The following is a 17,611-nucleotide window of genomic DNA, read 5'->3' as shown; positions in this document are numbered from 1 at the left end:
ATGCCTACAAAGAAAATAGTGTAAGAATTATTTTTCTTTTATTCTTAGTTACACTATATAAAATGTTTGGTGTTATTTGCAATTAAACAGTCCCAAATCATGAGGCTTAACAATGGCAACATAAAGAAAAATAACCACTGACATTCTCAGAGACAATGAAATAAACAACCTTTCTTCCCTTTTTTCCAAAGTCAGTTTCTGAAAGAGTTGTTTATAAGTACAGATTCAATTTCATTTTCTTCCATTCATTCCTCATCCCTCTGCAATTTGGTTTCCACCACCCTCCTTCCACTAAAAGTACTGTCTTCAAAATCTGCTTTGGCTTCCTTCTTACTAAAGCAACACTTTCTGGTCCTCATTTTACCTGACATTTGCCTGTACCATCCAGTATATGGGACATGTTTATACTAGAGAATTATTCATTTGTCTGAAATTCATTTTTTCCCCTTGAAATTCAAATTTAACTGGACATCTTATTTTTTATCTGGCAACCCTACTCCTAACTAGTTCTAACTAGTTTCTATATCTAGTCTCACCTCTCCCTATGCATTTTTCACTTTTGTCACAGTGATTTTTCTAAAGCAGAAAACGATCATGTCACTGTCATGCTTAAAACATATAAACAGCTCCCTGTGTACTTAGAATAAAGTACAGTTGATCCTTGTACAACACAGGGGTTAGGGGCACTGACCTACAGTTGAAAACCTGCATGTAACTTTTGACTCCCCAAAAACTCAGTTGGCCCTCGGTATCCATGGGGATTTAGTTCCAGGACCCCCACAGACACCGAAATCAAGTCCCCTATATAAAATAGCCTAGATCCATATATATGGTCGGCCCTCCACATCTGTGGACTCCCAACTGTGGCTCAAACACAGTACAGGTATTTATTGAAAAACATTTGCATATAAGTGCACCTGTGCAGTCCAAACTTTTGTTGTTCAAGGGCTAATCATACATACTTCTTAATAAGTATTGCGTCATTTCCTTTTGGTCAACCCCACTTCACTTCACCCTATTCTCCAATTACACTGAACTAGTTTTAGTTCCCTAATATGCCACGCTCTTTATTTCCTCCTAGAATTTATACAATACCTGCCTTTGTCAGAACATCTTTCACAACCTACGTCATCCCACTTGAATGCCTAACTCCTAGCCACGTAGTCCAATTGGATATCCCAGTCCAATCCACTCATATACAACAAATGAGTAAAAAGATTTTGAAAGACGAAATGTGTTGTCCAAATTCACAGCTACTTAATGATTAAACAAAGACAACGACACAAGCCTTAATATACCCACCCAAGTATACATTATCCCACCAGTGACCCTACTGTACCAACTTCTCCCAGGAAAACAGTGGAAAATAGAAGTAAAATATAGAAAGAACATTATAGGCGAGACTTTCAAAATTCTATACATTGATTCACTAGTGTCTGGAAACCAGCTTTTCTAAATGGAAGTGCTGGCAATGATATTTTCCAAATTTGAATCTTAGAAATAAGAAATTAGGAATACTAAGGTAACTTTTGGGTCTCTCTCTCTCTCTCTCTCTCTCTCTCTCTCTCTCTCTCTCACACACACACACATAAAATGGAGGAAAAGAAAAAGAAGATATATGTTTAAAATGTGTAATACTACACATTTAGATAGGTAATTTAACTAAAACGGCAGAACTCAAATCAGAATCTGTTAAATGCTGAAATGCTAGAGCAGGTTATGATGGACAGGCATTAATTTTTTTTAACGTCTTATACAAATTAGGACTTTCATCAATTTTTTTGAGATGTATAAAGTACTGTTCCACCTAAAGGCAGTAGATGGATTAGAAAGCTATGGGAACTTCCTATAGACCTGAGAAATCTGCAAACTTTCAACAATTAAAATAATTTTAAAATAAACATGGTATTTAATATGATTTCCTGGTTTACACCCTATAAAATGGCCCAATTAAAATAAATAGTTTACTGGCCACAGCCTCAAAGACATGAAATGAGGGCCAAAGAAAATATGAAATGTGTATAATGCCCCAGTGTAAACACTGGGAGACCAGCAAGAGCAGTGAATGCGTCCGATATTGTTAGGAGACCGGGGTTTATTGCAAACATTCGGCTTTTGAATTCACTCCTACGGGAGTGAAAGGGAGTTGCAGACGGCCTGATGGAACGCTTCAGCAGTGCTAAAGCAATACGTAATTATCAGTTGAGGTGATGGTTGTGGCTAGGGGATATGGCAGAAAGAGATGGCCGCACATTGCTCCGGAGCTAATGCTGAGGTCTCTGGTTTACAATGACAAGATGAACTATTGTTTCCACTGGCTCATTTCTCCAGGAAAATGCTTCTGGGTGTTTTCAAGCAAATCATGAGATTTAAAGAAAATTTTTAAATAATTGTTTTTTAAAGTTTCCTATAAAGAAACAGTAAAATCACTTTGGAGATTAAAAAATTGCTATGATACGCTCCTTGAACTGTACAAAAATCTGTAACCAGAATCAAGTGACAGGCAAAGACTGATAACCCCAATATATTTTCGATTTTTTTCTTCTTTGAAATGGCATTTCTTAATCTTTCTGGTCCCTGAAACTTCCAAAGTGTATAAAATTGAGGAAAAAAACAAGGAATGAAACCTGAAACAGTCAAAATGGAAAATGTAGAGAAAGAAGGAAGGAGCACCAAGTCTGGAATATCACTTAAAAACCATAGCTGGTCCTCTTCCTTTCAAAACCAGGCAGCAATAAATGGCCTTTTGGAAACTACCAGCTGTTTAAGTTAAATCTGCTGCCGCCACCCTCACCTCCCCAAAGTATCCCTTGGAATAAAACCAGGAAGAAAAATCTAAACAATTTCAAAGAGGAATCAGTCGCTATCCTTATTCAGAGATGGCCTAAGTACAACATAAGTACCAAATAGCCAGACAGAATTTAGGGGATTGGAAGAGTTTGCCACAGAAAAAGAAGCTTAATTGGGAATTATGATCCTTCACGTAGGCGGTCCTTTGTACTCCTTCATCACTAATACGCCCCATAAACAATCCAAGGTAACATTTGCTACCAGAAAAAGTACTTTGTCTGTGTTGGCCAGTCTCTGGAAGCCAATAGCAGGGCTTGACAGTGATGTATAACAAGGTTAGGGCAGCACGATCCATCTCCATTTGCTTGACAAGGATGGCATCTTAGGCCATGGTGAGGAGGAGCAGGTTGCCTGCCCTCACTGCTCAGGTTGGCAGCATCCCCTATCAAATGACCGGGTGTCTGGCAACGGGCTCAGAGAGACAATGATGCCTTATCTTCTGGAATTCAAGGAACTTCAGCCTATGAACTCAAATAACTGCTAAGTGGGCACTGACCCATGTCTGAGAAAAGCCCTTCCAGAGGGTACAGGGTCCATCATCAATAGTCAAAGAGACGTGACATGGCCATTTTAATGGCAGGGAAGCTTTCTATCCGGGTTCTTCATAGCTAAGAAAGACACATCATAATAGCATAGCACCTAGCATAAAAAACCTTGTAGGCATGGGAAGACAACAGCAAACAAAGTAGGGCTTTTGTACTGCCTATTTTTTGATTAAAGGAAGACATTTGCAGTTTGCGCTTTTCCCACACCATTTAAGATCCAAGTTCAATCGTGCTTTTAAAAGGAACTGGTAAAGGCCTGGGAAGTCGGGGAGAGAGAAAGCCATACAATCCATAAGTTTCCAAAGAAGCTTTTGCATAGGTCAATTGAGAGCTATATGCCTGAGAAAATGATACCAGACTAATTTTCATCCTACGAATTCCCACTGCACCTGAGTTTTAAATCTCATTTCTTGTACAGAATATCTACAGTATTCCAGGTCTTACAGAGAAAACAAGAACGCAGAGAATGAATGAACTGTTGATAACCGTGTGTGTGTATATAGATACAATCACCAACTTAATGATTTTCCCTTGCAAATCCGTAATTTTCACTGCAATATTGAAACAAAATGAGTATCACAAAGAAGAATACAGAACAAAACTGAGAAATGGGGAAAACAAATGATAAAAATGAATAAAGAAGGATGTGCTCTAATAAAGACTCGCTACCCAAGTCCCTACACATTCCCTGTAGAGAATGAAAGCATTATTGTAAAGAAGAGACATAAAATAATTTTCTGATTCCATTAAGTAGTCAATCAACCCAAAGACAAAATTCATTAGCCATGGAGCACGTCTCATGGAACAAGTTGTCTTTATCATATTAAAGCAATAACAACTAGTTATCCTTAGATTTTCACACGTGCAGAACATTGCAAATTATAGGATACAAGTTTATTTTTCTGCATACAAGCTTGAAGTCTATCATCAATCTTCTCACTTTAATGTTTCTCAGATGGAAGAGGGCAGAAAGGGAAAGCTTGTTTTAAAATTATAATTCAGAAAGATGAGGCTGAGGACAGGAGCTAAGAGATCTGAAATTAATGATACTGAAACACACAAAATGTCCTTCAGTAGTCTACCCATTTTTAAGCAACATATATATATATATATATATATATATATATATATATATATATATATATATATATATATATTCTCTAACAAAAGAGACACCTGTTATTTTCATATAACCTATCGGGTTTAAAATTTTACTAAGTTCAAACTTCCTCCATTTGTCTCTCTTCAAATCTTACATTCTTAAGGTGACTCTCTTTTTAAGACTTGAAGAGGTACCGAATGCTTATGATACAATTTGAAAAGTGTCCTTTGGATAAAGAACAAAAAATATACTTTAATTGGAAAGGAAGTAAATACCAAAGTTTTCACAAGAATCCTTTAACATGAAATGGTGCCATTTGCTACAATGATTTAACATTTCTGAGATTTATTTAATTTTACAAGAGAGCCAACTTCTCCTCTTGAAATCTACTTCTACCAGTATTCATGTCCTGATACCTAAGTTTCCAAAAAAAATATATTCATACTCTTTATTCTCCTCTGAAATTCAGGACTGCTTAGCAAGTAGACTTCATCAAGGCAACTCTGATTTCATCCCCAACCACACTGACATCTCTACAGGAAACGAGAGTGTTTCCGGTCTTGACTAGACAGCCTGACTTTCTTCCTAAATCAGTGTTATTCAAAAGTAAAACGTATAAAGCAGATGCTGAGACAATCCTACCTGAAAGATTATAGAGAAAGTTAATTTAAGAAGAAAATGATTGGCCTTTATGAAAATTAATAAACAGAAACCTCATTTAAAATGGATTTGGGAGGCTAGAAGAGAGAACTCTCATGCACATGTCATTCAATGCACACTACTGACCCCAAGAGGAAGAGACTATCTTGCATTTCCCAACGTAAGTGATACCACTTTCTTACCTCAGCAGGAGAGGGAAAAGATTCCTCTTTGCCCAGTAACAGATCACACAATGGGAGGGAGACTGCCATGACTTAGCCAATAAAAAGCACTACACTTTGAACTTTTAGTTTCCTCCAGTGGACCCTTTGATTACAACAGCCTTTCCCAAGTCCTTAAAAGAGCATTCCTCGCCTTTGTTTTCCTGGATTTGTATGTGGTTCACCATTAGACTGCATGTCCTGAATTGCAATTCTTTGTTGTTCCTGATTAACCCATTTTGCTGGAGAACTATCTGGCCATCTATTTGTTTAAGGTCAATACCTTATTCCAACTGTCAATGAATTTACAAGAGCCCCTGATAGCTATCACTCACAGCCTGCTTTCTGCTTCCATATACTCTAAGTCCCCTGAGAATATGGCATCATACATAACTACAATAAAAACAACGATAAACATGTAATATTTACTAATTCTTACAAATATTTATGTATGTACTAGGGTCTATAAAGCATTTCATACGCATTATCCCATTTAATTCTTATAACAACTCCCCCAAAACATAAAAATGTCCACACAATCTTCCATCTTAAAACAAATCTTAGTATCTTGGAACTAAATAAAAATTCAGAAATAATCTAGCCAAATGTTCTCATTGAAGAAATGAGGAGCCCAACGCACAAATAGGTTTAATGAATTCCTAAGACCATACAGCCAGTTGGTGGAAAACTGAGGTTATAATACAAGTTTCCTGACTTCCAGCCCAACACTCTTGCTGATTATGATGACAATGACAGGACAGTGCAGACGGCAGCTAATCGTTATTGAGTACTTACTACCGTATTTCCCCGAAAAATAAGACTGGGTCTTATATTAATGTTTGCTCCAAAAGACGCATTAGAGCTTATTTTCAGGGGATGTCTTATTTTTTCATGTACAACAATCTACATTTTTTCACATACAAAAATCTACATGTATTCAAATACAGTCATATCATCTTCTGGAACATCATCATAACTCTCCAAACCCTGAATTCCAGCTCAAATTTCTTGCGACTCCATTTCCTGTAGAACCATTGGCCCCTATCTCTCATGTCCAGCAATAGAGCTCTCCTTAAATGAGCACTTCTTGTCCATGTAGCCTGCTCATAGGGCATTGGCAACACAGCTGTCAGTGATTTTATCCCATGAATTCTTTACCCAAGTCACGACCTCTTGCAGGCGAGGCTTCACAAAGTTTCCACGCTGATTTCTCTCCATTCTATTTTCAATGTAGTCATCGATTTCCATGCACAAATGGTCCTCAAATGGCTTGTTTGTTGTAATATCAAGAGTCTGGAGATAGGCAGTCATTCCTGCGGGAATCATTATTTGATATATTCTTCTCTCTGCAAGGAACTTCTTCATGTGATTAGCACTGTGAGTGCTGGCGGAATCCCAGACTAGCAGACCTCTTTGGCTACCTCGCAAAACAAGTGGTAGCATTAAATCGACCCATTTCCTTATAACTGCTTGTGTGCACCAGACTTTTTTGGTTTCAAGAACATAAATGCCTGAAACACATTCAACCTTATCTTTCTTGCCCTTAGTAATGATTAGAGGTGGGGCTTTCTTTCCATCCAGATGAATTGCCAAAATATAGGTAACATGTGCACTTTCATAACTAGTGGAGGGAATGTAGATTGACGAGGCACCCCTCTGATCAATTGTCGTTTGAGATCCTTGGCCCATAAACACTGTGGTTTCATCCATAGCAATCATGTTGGAGAGTAGGTAGTTAGAAAAGTCGATGCTATCAACAAAGGATTTGAATGCAAGTGCTCATTTAATAGTTTCAGTATCTTCCAGCTTGAACGGTGTTGTCAATCTTACAGATAGGTCATATGGTTGAAGGAAGCCATCTAGCCAGTGTTGTGATGCTTTGAATTCTTCTGGGGATATTTCTAACTGTGATGCCATTGTAAGGGCAAATGCTTGAATATTGGCCCTGTGCACAACCAAAACTTTTGCTCTCCTGTCAGCAATCCATTGACAGATGATGTCTTCCAGCTCAGGAAATAAAGGTTGCCAACCTGATCCACACTTGCGCTTCTTAGCATTTCCCTCGTCCATCTGTTGACTGAGGTTATCGAACTCTGCTCATCATTTTCAGACCATTCGGAGATCCAACTTCTCTTTGCAGAAAGCCGTGAGATTCTTACCCTGGGAGTCCTCCACAATTCCTTTCTTGTAACCAATGAAATAGCTCTTTCTTTTTGCACTCATCTGTCTGGGGGTCAGTCAAAATATTATTCCCTTTAAATCTACCATTAAATCAAGTGTTAATTGAAGACTTATGAGACAGAGTGGCAACAAAAATGATGACAGTTAAGAATGATGGTCCACACAAAAGCAGTGAAAAATTGCAGGCACCACAATTCAGGAAATGTTTCTTTATTTCACACGAGTACATTAAATACGTCCATTACAACACACGATGTATTGTATTCTGAAGATTCATATTAGACACAACCATATCCGTTCGTTATCAAGTGTGCACGTTATTCATATGTTGTGTCTGTACTCAATTGGTCATTTGGCAATAAGCCTCGAGTTCATCTGTTTACATAGGCATTGACCTCTCATCCAAAGGTGCCTTCTGGGTATTTGCAAATAATTATAATTTATATTATCGTTTATTTTAAGTATTAAAATAATATTATTTATTTATATTTAATTATATATTAATATTATTATTTTATAGTTCAATACATCCATCATGAGTTGCAATGGATGTACTAAATGTGTCTGTCTGGCTGACGGTCTTAACTGGGGCTTATTTTGGGGGTAGGGCTTATATTACAAGCATCCTGAAAAATCAAGCTAGGGCTTCTTTTCCAGTTAGGTCTTATTTTCGGGGAAATATGGTATATGTAATTACTCACTTAGTCACAAGTGAGTAAGAGAGGTACAACTGTAACTTCACTTAATAAAGAAACCTAGTTTTAGAGGAGGAGTTGCGTCTGCACAAATTATTAAAATGAAGATGCAGGTTTCAAGGGCCGATCTATCTGTTTCTATCACCCACGATATTAATGATGTACTATACAGCTGATATATTGAGAATTGACAGTTGAGAGCAAAGATGGCCTTCTAATCCATAGAAGAGAATCTATGAACTAACGTTGTCAATCTGGCTTGCTAATTGTACATCCTCTTAAGGGAATAATCCTTAGGATTCCAACTACATCCCAGGTTGTCTTTCTATTCATATCACATGACATCCATGCCAAGCTACTTACTTCTATTGCATCTCATCCTCAGAGCTGACAGAAGAGACCCAGAAACCAAGGTAATTGCGAACTGAGTAATTTTTATTCATTTAATAAATATTTATTAATAAATCAGGTACTGTGCTAGGTGCTAAGGAGACAGGAATTGAGCAGAACAGATATAACTGATCTAATTAGTCTCCTTAATCTATTGTTTGCCCTTTTCTTGGATTCTATGAAATCCAGGTATTTAAAATAAGCCCTCCTTTATCTTTGGACTGGTTTGAATAGATTTCTGTTCCTTGTAAGTAAACATTCTCTAATTAAGAGAAGATTATTAGGGATCAAGCTGGCAAACAAAACACTTAAAAGTAGAATGTTTGGAATTGGTTAGCAGGTGATGGCAGGGAAAAGGGCATTGAGACTTCCCAGGATGAGAAGTCAACAGTCTGTGGAATGTGGTAGCCAAGTTCATAATTAAAGAATTATCTTAAGTAACCTGGGAACAAGTTCGCACTGAGGGTGAAGCTTTGGAGGACTAAGTTCTGCTGCCATTGATCAATTTTTAAAAATGGAAGACTATGAGTCATGTGAAAGCTTTTAACAACACTGGGCAACTTATTATGAAGATGGGGCAAACTCTGGTCCTTGCCAGAATGTGCTGCTCAAGAAACCAAGAAAATAGAACCAGTGTGAGGCTCTATGGCAGGAATCCCCCTCTGTCTATAGCTGGATAGCTGAGTGAACTACAAATCAAGTTCATAAAATGATCTTTCAAATTGTGAACTGATACATCAGCTATCTTCATGATCTCACCATAGTCCTTGATAAATTCAAGGGTACTGAGAGAAACTGTGGGGCTTTGATCCCTCAGCCTTCTGCAGAACGCTCCTCCCCGTGCCCCCACCAGAGAAGAGCAGCACTCTGCTGTGCTATCTTCTGTCCCTATTGAATCCTGTCCTGTGACTAGGATCTAAACAACATGGGCTCAAGGGTGATATAACAAATAAGAGTAGAGAAGAAAAGAATTATATCCAGAAGGAAATGTAAGACTTTTCTAGAGAATCTCAGCAAAAACAGGGGAAATTGTGTGGATATGCATTTTGCACTTCTTATTTAAGGACGACTAAACATAATCTTGATTGACAAATTAATTACTACAGGGTATCTCGCTGGAGAGGCTTGATTTAATGTACTAGCTGGTAGTCACTTTAGCAGTTTGCTTGGTTGGCTGATGCAGACTTGGGGTTAGTGTTGGCTTAGCTGTTATTTAAGAACCAGAACCCCCTTTGCATAATATAAACTTCAAAGGCTGCAAGGGAAGAATGATAGTATGGATCTGTCACATATGCTTTCCGTATGTTTCTCACCAGGGTCCTGAGGACTCTCTTCTCTCCCTCACATCAGGAAGAGATTGATGAAGGAATGCCTAAAGGCCTAAGAGAGACTCTCGTGGGGAGTAACCAAAGGTGGATTATTAGCTATATGAAATTGGAGAGTCAAGGAGAGCTGAGCTCAAGTAATGTAGACAATCGAAATAAGTGAGTACAGTTACCCCAATTGGCAGTTGCTTGGGCCTGGTACTTCAGGGTCAGAGAGATCACTTTGTAAAGATCCAGTGGCAAAATCATAAGTAAACCTATGAAAGTTTGCCTGATTAACATTCACTAAAACACCTCACACCTGAGTCAAAAGGAGCCTGCTATATGAACAAGGGGATTTGCAGCCATTTATTTTAGTGATTACAAAGAGATGGAAATGCTCAAACTTTTCAGGAACTACTGGGTCCTGACTTTGAGCTAAAACTAATTCTTCAGGGATGCAAAACCTATCGCATCTTTAGAGTGGGGACTTACGGAGGTTAAGTAATAATGGTGTTCTGCCACTATCTGATATCACAGTGGGCTCAGTGAGATCACACATTTACTCTGAAGTTCTTTCCCTAAATCCTGAGCTTAGGCAGATTCTCCACATTGGTTTCCTGACCTATACTGTCGGAGCTGTTATGCTGAGAATGGTGAAATGCAGAGCTCTGGAGCCCTTTTTCCTTTCCAAAATAGTAAACGTAGAGCAGATTAACTGGACCATCAAAAAACTGAGAGAATTTGGCAAGATGCATTCTATTGTCTTCGTGTTCAAGGACCCAGTTTATTCTGCACAAAAGACTAATGGGTCCTGGGAAAGGATGGATTACATTAAATATAAAAAGATACAATTGCTGTTGCATTTCCTTGCAACCACATGAGCCCTGGATTTGGCTTGATTATGTCATATTTGTAATATACCAATCTTTTGAATAATTTAGAGATTTGAGCCGATATCTAAAAACTGTAAACATTTAACATTAGGTAACAGTGGAAGTGGGAAAGAAAATAAGAAAACACATAATAGCATTTGAATAAAGAAATGATAATTGTAATAAATAAAATTTCCATGGCTGTTTACAAATGAATATGTACTACGGTGTTATCAGCAAATATGGTGAATGTATAAATTTTTAAAAATGTATTACAGTAAAAGGCACATTGCCATTAATCCGCCTCAAAATACTTCCTTTCGCTTTGAACACACTTATCCCACTGTTCTTGCCACTTTCTGAAGCAGTTCTGGAAATCCTCTTTCATAAGTGTCTTTAGTTGCACTATCCTGGCTACCTCGATGTCCTGAATCGATTCAAAACGTTTACCTTTCATGGTCATTTTGACCTTGGGGAAGAGCGAGAAGTTGCACGGTACCAGATCCAGTGAAAAAGGTGAATGAGGACACACCGTAATGTTTTTATTTGACAGAAATTGCAGTACTAGAAGTGATGTGTGACATGGAGCCTTTCCAATGTAATCAACAAATACAGTGAATGCTGCTGCCAAGTGCCATCCAACGGAAAGGCAGGGATCTTCAACATGGATGGAAGTGGCACGTCCAACCTTAGTAACTGTGTGACAAGTTTCAACTTGTTTAGTGCACTCAGTCGGGTGTGAGCTACAGTAAGAGAAATTGTGTTTTAAAGTGTGCTGTAAATCATCCTCCATCATGGCAATGCTCTGTATCACACATCCCTTCTGGTATATGGCAATTTCTGTCAAATAAAAACATTATGGTGTGTCCTCATCCACCTTATTCACCTGACTTGGCGCTGTGCGACTTCTAGTTCTTCCCCAAAGTCAAAATGGTTCAGGACATCGAGGCAGCCATGACAGCACAACTAAAGACACTCATGAAAGAAGACTTCCAGACTGCTTCAGAAAGTGGCAAGAACGATGGGATACGTGTGTTTGAAGCAAGGGGGAGTAAGTATGTTAAGGGGGTTTAACGTCAATGTGTTTTTTATGGTAACAAATTTTTTTATTTAAACATTCACCATATTCTTTGGTCACACCTTGTATATACAGAAGGTGCCAAAAAAATGTATACACATTTTAAGAAAGGAAAAAAACTGTATTAAAATTGGAATATTCAATATATAATGGTAACAAAAGATGAATACTCGTACAAGTCACATTTGACTTCTGCAATTACAAGAGGTGCTCAAAATGGTTAACATCACTGTATTTTTAATACGGTTTTTTCCTTTCTTAAAATGTGTATACATTTTTGGCACCTTCTGTATATTATGTACATATATACATCTCTATACATCTATATGTAAATATACGATTGCATTCATAACAATCGTGAGAGACAAATATAGCAGGGATTAGTATTTCTAATTTATTGATGGATGAAATGAATTGAGTCATCCACTCCCATGGCTTAAATTATCATGCAGAAATACGCTGAAGCTCCCAAATCTTCCCTACCATGGATTACTGCAATAGCCTTGTAACTGGTCTCTGAGGCTCCTGATAAATAGCAGAGTTCCTTCTAAAACCACAAATCTAATCAAGTCACTCTCCTATTTAAAATTCATGGTTTCCTATTTTATCTCCAGCCTCCAGCATGGTACTTTGTACAGAGTGGGGCCTCCACACATATTTGTTGAATAAATAAACAGATTACTGAATTAATGCTGTGAACAAGAAGTTGAGCTGGAATATGAACCTAGACCCTCTTAATTAGAAAATACAGAGAGAAAGCTTGGGAGATGACAAATCCAGACACAGACGGAACATCTTGCTGCATGAATGAAGAGTAGTCCAAGTGAGACCAAGGAGATAAGTGTTAGGCTATCTAGGCCTGCTAGTATTTAAAATACAGTTTCTCTGCTAGGATCCAGGGCTCCACTATCCCAAACCAAATATAAGACATACAAACAAATGGAGATATGAGAAGAAATCCATGTAAAGCAGAAATAACCAGAGGTCATTGTCAATTCTTAAGGGAAAGAAATATTTTCTCAATCTCCTAAATTCCTGATAACCTCCACCTTAAAGCTTTGGTAGCCTGTCCCTAAGAATTTCCCAACCATGCTCCTGTTAGATAATGGTACCCTAAATAGTCGTTACCATCTCTAGAGTAAACAGTGGCACTAACTGATTGATTTCTTCCAAATGCATCGAGCTAAGAAGTAGAAAAATCATCAGTTCTGTGTCATACCTTTCAGAGCAACCACAGAGGTTTGACAGACAACTATCAAGAAGCAAATTTAATTTCTTATACCAAATAAAAGGGCACCTCCAAAATCTAAGTGACTCACAAGCTATAGACAAAGGTTTGTGGCCTGCAAAAGACCTTCAGAGAATTGCTAAATATTTATAATTGTTGTTGGTGGTGCCGCTGCTGCTAACAGGAGGAGAAGCTACCACTTATTGCATATTCAATGTTTTGTCAAGTCGTGAAATAAACCCTTTGATGTATTATCTCATTTAATTCTGATGCTATCCCTGTAATATTAAGTACTATTATTTACTATTCCTGTTTCATAAATGGAGTCGGCTGTGAGAAGTTAAGTAACATACATATGGTCACACTAAAAGTAATGGTGATTTGAATCTATCTGGTCGAGCTGACTCTAAAATATATGTTCTTAGCAACTACACTATATTAGCTGAATATCTCAGGCTCATGGCAAAGCATATAATTCCTCTATGTATTTGGGCTCTAAGCAAGTGACAGCCCAGGACTCAGACACTGAAGGTACATTGACATTCTATCTTGTCCAGAGTTTGATTTCTTTCAGGACCTATACAGTTCTCCCAAGGACTCACAGACAATAGGGAAAATACCTCATGCACACACCACTGGGTAGAAAGATGGAAGTGTTAATTATCTTGTCATTTGGGCTGCTTTTATACGCCTCTGTATAGTCACTTGAGTCTTATGTATCATTTCTTTAAGATTTTTTATAGACCACTGAGCATCTAAAGGGGGAAAAAAAATGAGGGGGATGGTATAGCAAAAGACAGAAAAGAATTCTTTCTTTTAAAGTACAATAAATGTCCATGTAAAGATTCTTGACAGACAAATTACTGCCAATCAGAAATGAAACATTGTATTCTAAATCAATGAAACTTAGTGGCTCCACAATATATTAGAAAAAATTTCAGTGGTAATATGTTTATTGGAGGTGTTACAAACGTTAGCTTCAAGCTGATCTAAGTCTGAAAGGCTATTACAAATATTGAATGGCTTTTCAGATAAGATACTGGCTCTCTGGAACCCCTTTTTGCAAGGTTAACAAATGTTTCTACCTTTTCATTAAATGATCTCTCCACCCTACTCTTAACTGAAAGTTGGCTCTCTGCTAAAGATACGAATTCACTTCTCTCAAGTAAAAACTACTCATCCTTCTACATAAAATGTACTTCAAAATCAGGCCATAAGATGGGCATTTTCCTTACTCATCAGTGATTCTCCCAGACCGTCACTCAAGGATCATATATTTAGCTTTATTACCCTCCATTTCTCTTTATCGTTTAGCTCTATCAAAAGTGCAATCATAGAGTCATTCCCAAACATTCATCAGACTTTGTTGTTTAACCAATGGTATTTGTTGGTTGCCTACTCCAAAGTTCTTTACTTCCTTTTCTTTATATCAGAATGAAGTTCTACTCTTTCATCAAAACTCAGAAAAGAATGGCTTTAAAATCAACATCAACATTGGTCTAGCCAATCATTATGTTTTCATTCTTCTGGTAAATAACTGGTTAAGACAGAAGCATGTAAAACAATTTTGGCGAACTAGAAGCAAGGAATCTGGCAGATGACTTCTTGAAACAACTTTGTGGCTGCTGTATATTATCATGTCTGGGTATAATCCCTGGAATTGTACTTATTTCTGAATGATGACGTTATGGTGATTTTTATCTCCTTTTTGTCCTTTTTTTCCCCTCCAAAAAAAATTCCACAAAGAGCAGATATATAAAATAAATAAATAAATAAACCTTGAAAAGATATTCACTTTATTCTGTTACTGGTCATGATGGAGTAAGGGAGGAAGGACTCATTTTCTCACCATAAAAAACAAACAAACAAATTAACTGGAAAACTGACAAAGCATCTGAAAGAATGGTTTTTGATATTAGACAACAGTCAATGCAGGATGGTGATCCTTGAAAGAAGGGAAACAAACCAGGTGAGCATGCCTAGAAGCAGTTGCCAGGTTGTGATGCAAAAGGGGCAAAGGGAAGGAACCCAAACAAAACACACTTTGGGTTGAAAAGTCAGAGACTGCAGTCCAGAATGCCAAGGCATCTAGTATTTGAAGGGCCAAGTACCAGAGAGGATGAGGCTACAAAAGAGAGCACTCAGGGAAACTATAGAAGGGTGCTACTGAATATTTGGCAGAGTACTACTCTGTGCATGTATGGGAAGAAACTACCCATGGCTGTGGAAAGAACCACCAGAAATGAATAGGTAGAATAACTTGTGGAGCCTTTATACAGCTGGCATACTTTGTGTTCTCACCAGGCAGTGTTGAAAGATCTCCAGATACTTGGGCATGGGGGTAGAGAATCTTTCAAAGTGCATTGCTTTAAATTTTGGTTTCAGTAAGACCTAGACAAAAGGCTGCTCTGGACCCACTATAAACTTAAAAGCAAGTCTCAAAAGGATTCAACCAATTCCAAGTAATGTAAATGGAGGTCAGAACAAAATCTAACACTATTTTAAAGAATACAAAAAAATACAGCACCAACAACATAAACTTTAAAATGTCAGGCATCAAGACTTCTCTGTGTGGTTTCTCCACATGAGCAGCTAAGGAGATGGAGGCTGCATTGTCTTTTATGACCTAGCAGCAGAAGTCACAAAGGCCACTTCTGCCACATTCTGTTGGTTGCAAGCAAGTCACAACCTTGCCCAGATTCAAAGGAAGGGAATTAGATGTCACTTTTTAATAAGGTAGTGTCAAGGTTCTAGAAAAGACGTGGGAAAGGGGCTGCTGCTGTAGACAGCTTTGAACAATGTAGTCACACTGAGATCTGAGCTGACCTCTAGTACCATTTCTCTTCATTTTGAAAAACTACCTTTTATATTTGTTGTAGTGACAAATTTTCTAATCTTCTGTTTATTTACAAATGTCTTTACCTTTAGTTTTGAAGGATATTTTTCACAAGATACAGAGTTTTAGATTGATAGGCCTTTTTTTTCCAGTTAGTTTAAATATATTCTACTGGTTTCTGGATGGCACTGTTTTTGATTAAGAAGTTAGCAGTAATTCTTATCATTGTTCTCCATTATGTAATGTCTTTTCTTTATTGGCTGCTTAAAAGTTTTTCTTGTTTATCATTGTTTAGTTTTACCAATCTGACCATAATGTGCCAGGGTGTGACTTTGTGTTTTTCCCGCTAAAGATGTGTTGAGCTTTTTGAGTCAGTAGATCAATACTTTTTAATCAAACTTAGAAAAAAATTTCAGCTCCAGTCATGCATTATGGCCATCTTTTCTTTTAAATTATTGAGGATATGTACTTGTATATTTAGATTCCTAAAGGACCTGTCTGCTATTTTCAACATTGCTGTTATCAGTGGGTCTATTTTCTATTACCTGTTTTTTCTTTTGTGATGGATCACATTTTCCTGCTTCTTTTCATGTCAAATTATAGCTTTTTGCTATGAAATTGTGGGTACCATGTGGTTGAGAGCCTGAAATTTTTTTTAATTTATTGGGGTGACAATTGTTAGTAAAATTACATAGATTTCAGGTGTACAATTCTGTATTACATGATCTATAAATCCCATTGTGTGTTCACCACCCAGAGTCAGTTCTCCGTCCATCACCATATACCCTCCCTTACCCTCATCCCCCTTACCTTCATCTCCCACTCAGAGCCTGAAATTTTTGTATATGTGTTCCTCTTCAAAGACTGTTGAGTTTTGTTTTGGTAGGCAGTTATTTTACTGGCTGATTACCTCTCTCTTGTTAAGTCTTGTTATTAGGTTTCGTTAGGGTGGATCAAGATTAGCTCTTACTCTAGAGCTCGAGTAGCACTGTTAAGGCCAAATATTTTGGGCTCTTAATGAATGCACAAGATATTTAGCTGGTCTCTCCACTGTGGTTGGTCAGAATTCCAACGTCTCCTAGCACTCTGTAATCTCTGTCATTCCTATTAAGCTCACAGATCCCCAGTGGCTGTTCTCTGCCAAAGTTTCACCCTGCACATTGCAACCTAGTTTTTGACCAGACTCAAGGGCTTTCCAATGCAGATTTCTAGATCTATTTCTCTAAACAACTCCCTGTTCTCTAGTATCTTGCCCCACAAATCTCAGCTGCCTCACCAGCCCTATATACCAATCTCTGTCTTTCTGTGTGAAAGACACTTTTTTACTTGGGATCTGCTTTACTGCTATTTGGCTAGTGCCCCCAGACAGAAAATGAGAGTGACTGCCTTACCTGGTACCTCTCCTCTCTAAAGGATCACATCCCTGCACTGTCTGTTGTCCAATAGACAAAAGAGTTGCTTCATCCAGTTAACCCAGTTTTAGCATTGTTAATGGAAGAAGGGTAACTTTGATACCTGTTATTCTGTAATGGCTGGAACTGGAAGGCTTCATTCATTCATTCATTCATTCATTCATTCATTCATTCATTCAAAACAGCATAGCCAATAAAACCCCAATTTCTAGCCATCCAAAGTCAACCAAAGGAAACCAATAAGTAGTAAAAATA

General features: G+C 37.7%; 1 protein-coding gene across 1 annotated transcript in view; it reads right to left on the bottom strand.

Moving 5' to 3' along the window:
- Positions 1-17,611, bottom strand: part of EXOC6B (exocyst complex component 6B) — a 583,153-nt gene that overhangs the window by 171,660 nt on the left and 393,882 nt on the right. The window lies entirely within an intron of this gene.

The sequence above is a fragment of the Rhinolophus hipposideros genome (assembly GCF_964194185.1).
Source record: "Rhinolophus hipposideros genome assembly, chromosome: 12".
Lineage (NCBI taxonomy): Eukaryota > Metazoa > Chordata > Mammalia > Chiroptera > Rhinolophidae > Rhinolophus > Rhinolophus hipposideros.
This window is presented reverse-complemented; position numbering and strand designations above follow the sequence as displayed.